Below are 4278 nucleotides of genomic sequence, written 5' to 3'. Positions count from 1 at the left end.
GATAAATGGCCGTTCCATTTTCCTGTTGACTGTTAAAGCAAATTAATTATCTGGGGTCATGGATTTTTTCCAGAAATAAGAATGGGAATCTCAGAATTTGAAAGAGTTTGCAATAAGTAGAAAAGCAAAGTGATTTCTCAGATAGATTACCATCCAGCCACAATACTTGTGGGCCAAATTTGCCCTTTTGAGGATCATTTCATGGAAGTGTGAAGTTTCTGCACAGCACTGCACTAGACAAGGGTAACATTATGTATTTGATAGTCTCGCCCAGCTTTTTCCTAGGATCCGGCTTTGGATGGAGTTTCCCATTACATAAAGTTGATTGCCCAGAACAAATACGATCATGCTGTAACCCTTACATGCTGCTCAGTCTCAAGACAATTTAGTTATTTAACTAATGTCCTCCAATAGCCATGGTGTGTAGTACAGCAGGAATCATAGTTATTTCCTGCAGAGGGAGAAGGATGCTGTGGGTGATGCCCCTGCAGCAGCAGAAGGGGTGGAATATGGGAGACGGTGGGGTCCATGGCAGCTGGGAGGGACAGCTGGCCTGTGAGACTGGGAGGACTGGAAAGAATGGAAAAACAGCAGCAACAGCAGAAAAATAGCAGGCAACAACCAGGAAGTGAGGAGGAATTATAATAAAAAAAGTTGAAAGCATGTGAGGAGACCAGCAGGCCTGATGCTGACACTGGCAGACAAAACTGCTAGGAATGCTGCGATTGACAACACATGCTCACAGCAGTGCACCGTGGTGAATGGATTCTGGCCCGCCAGACAGGACTGCTGAAGTGCAGCAGTGGCAGGTGCCAAAGAAAAGTGAAATGCTCATTTCTCGTAGCGTGAGAGCTACCCAGGCTTGTAGTTGCACGTAGGGTGTGTTGCACCGCTGCCTGGTACCACTTAGCTGTCTCCGTGTCTTTGAGATCTTCTGTGAGAGCAGGCGAGCCCTCAGGAGCAGACAGGCTTTGCTTTCTGCACTCCATACGTCAGTGATCTATGTGTGTAATGGGCAGCGAGGCTCCCTTACGCGAAATCGAAGCACAGGAAGTTACCAGCAGTAGCTGAGACCTGGAGCGTCAATCTGGGGATGGGCTGGGCAGGTCCTTCCTGACTTTTCCCAGTCAAAGCATTAGAAACGTGTCCTTCTTGGAAACACAGAAACAAAACACAAGGGCTGTAGGTCTGGAAACACTGGATTAGAGAAGAGTTAAAAATCAGAGTACTGAAGAAAATATGCAACTCTGAGACTTCTAAATGGGTACAGAAAGCCCTGGAAATCACACATCTTGGAAGACAGAACAGATCTGGAAGGAACAAGGAAAGGGAAGGACCAATAGATTGATAGCAGGTGGAATACAAAGATGGAAATGATGGAGCTAGAGACATGGCAAACAATCCTACACATGGGTAGAGATAGAAGAAATTAGAATAATAGAAAAAGGACATTACAGAGATCTGGAATGGGTAAGGACAGAAGAGAGGGAGAAGATTTAAAAGCCTTAACCCCATCTGAGAAGTGTAAATCAGAACATAAATCCATGTTTTTAATCAGTTTTTTTTCCTGTCAGTTGAAAACTAATGAAACCCATGCAAGCAATTAGCTTTAGGTAGATCACAGGGCAACTGTAATACTCCTTCATGCCATCATTCTGTCACAAGTGATGATGCATGATTTATGTGAAACATTTGCTGGAGAAATGCCATCAACATTAATAATGCTATATCAACAGGAGAAAACAGCAGCTCCTGTGGCCTCCCTTCCTTTCTCTGTGCTAAGCACTTCTCTTGCTGTACAGAAGTTTTTTGAGCAATGTTGATTGGAATTCACAAATTGAATTTATTTTTACCTTGAGTTCACGGTTGGTGTTTAGTTCTTTTTCACTTTATTTGCATCCCAATAAACACTGTCATTAATCCATGTTTCCTTATCAGGAACTGTTCTAATTAGGCTGTTCTAAATGTTGAGTTAATCAATAGAGTTAATTCTTTACATTTATACACAACGAGAAGTTTTCCATTGTAAAAATAGGGTGGGTTTTTTTTGTGGTCTGAGTGGATAATCACTTCTCAAATGTCAGTTTAAGCCGAGTTCCATCAGTATGTCATGATAAGCAGCTCTTACACACACGATCCCACTGAAGTTGGTGTGGCTACTCCTTTGACTATACAATATGAATTAACATTGGCAGAAATGAAAAAATGTAACAGTTCCTCCACCTGTCTAAAAAAAAATTATACTGAAGAAGACTACAGCTAGATAAATAAGTTCCGGTTTGCTTTTCGATAGATACTGAACAAAGTTGAGTTGTATTTTCATTTGTATTCTACTACATAATCCCTTCCCACTCCCTGCTGTAAAGCACTACAAAGAACAATTTTTGAAGCAGGTTCCTATTTTTATAAAAGCCTCTCACATGCTCCAATAAAGCATGAAACATAAAGGGTGGCATTCCTACCTTGAAGACAGCGGCCAGCCCCGCTGGCATTGTGTCTCTGTCATTCTGTTGGCATGCCTGGGTTTCATTTTCCCTTTCCCCCAAGGCAGACAGCACACATGCTATTACTAAAGGCAATGACTGAGACACAGCCCCAAGAGCTGCGTTTCTTGGTTTGCTTGATCTGGGCACCACAACAGGCAGGCACTAGATGAAAACACCCTTGCACGATAACACTCAGTGAGGATTTTGCTGGCTATCCCCAAGCTTGCAAAGATGAGAATGTGGCAAACTCATGAACACTGGAGCATTGGAGAAGTCACAAGGTCCCAATGCCCTGGTTGTCGTAGGATTTTGGTTGTGAAGCAAATGGTAAGAACTTATTGTATGATTGTGTTTCAGTTGCGGCTCTAACAGTGGGATCTTTGTACACTGTTTAGGTACAATACTGTTCTTTTAACCTTCTGCTCCATGAAATGTGCTTCCAAACACATCTACAACAAATTTACTTCTTAAAAAAACATTAAAGCCACCACTGAACATAAAAAAAAGTGACCCCATCTATTCAGATTTCCCTAAATTCGCCTGGCTTTTATCTTAATGAATATAGGACATCATTACTTTGCTGTGCTTTTGCATAGGCAAGTTCTCTTGCTGAATCAAACTTCAATAAAATTGAAGGCATTTCTCTTCCCAGGAAGTGTCAATCTTGTCTTCTGCATAACAAGATGGGGCCAAGCAATTTCTCACACAAAACTTCAAAAATATTGTCATTCTTACACCAGTGTGTCGTAAGTCGTACATGTATGAGCAATAGTATACAGATTCTTTCCACTATAACTGAGCTTAATGACCCTCTGAAAACTGTTCATTGGTATGTGTGAAACTAGTTGGCAATTCTGTTTCGGCAGTACAGACCACATGGCTAATGATGGAATGAGTGTGGGAAGTGACCACTTTGGCACAGTGTTTTTTTCACTAAGTTGAGTTATACCTTTTTTTTTTTTCCATCCGTAATGACATAGGAATTAAAAAAAAAATAGTTAGCTATGCCTTATGTATTCGAGACATAGCTAACATCAGTCTTCATAAAGGCTACATACAGAATTTATGCTTCACTTCCCAAAATTCAGTCACTGTTAGTGAACTACTCACAATTTATGAACTTAAAGCATGAGAAAAGAATGCCATTTTCCATTGGTACTGACACTCACAAACCTCCCATGTGGGTTTTTACTCAGGCTTGCCTTAAGCATACACTTTCTTTCCTCCCTCGGATGAGTATAGCACAGGTGGGAACACGACAAGGACAGGGTGTGGAAAGCGAGCTTGTTCTGCTACCGCAGCTCTTCTGCTCCTGTACCTACACCTGGCATCAAGCAGCCCTAAAAACTCCTTTCCCTGTCAAAAAAACACATCTGGATAAAAGCATCCATCTATGATTCCAGCAAGAGTGATAAACCAGTGATGAAGTAACTATTTGGGGGACTGGAATAGAATGAAAAAAATTCAGGTCCAAACATTTATAAATAAATTACCATAAGAAGCGTTGTAACTGGATTGCAATCCCTATCGTTAATTTATTTTCCTACTCTGAGCAGCCCGCAGCAGTTCAGGCTCTCGCGTGCCCGTAGCTTTCTGACTACCCGTGTTATTGATGCAGAAATTAAGAGTAATTTTCTTATGCTTTCTATGCACTATTACCAGCTGTGCGCGTTTAAAATAACGCAAAAACAACCAAGAGCATGAAGCCCGATCGAAAAGCCGCGCGTTTTTCCCCGCTCTCCGCCAGAGGCGCGGCGCTCGGGCTGGGGCCCCCTCCGGCGGGCCGGCAGCC

This window comes from Charadrius vociferus, unplaced genomic scaffold (assembly GCF_000708025.1).
Source record: "Charadrius vociferus isolate BGI_N301 unplaced genomic scaffold, ASM70802v2 scaffold43, whole genome shotgun sequence".
In the NCBI taxonomy this organism is placed as follows: domain Eukaryota; kingdom Metazoa; phylum Chordata; class Aves; order Charadriiformes; family Charadriidae; genus Charadrius; species Charadrius vociferus.
Note: the sequence above shows the minus strand (reverse complement) of the source record.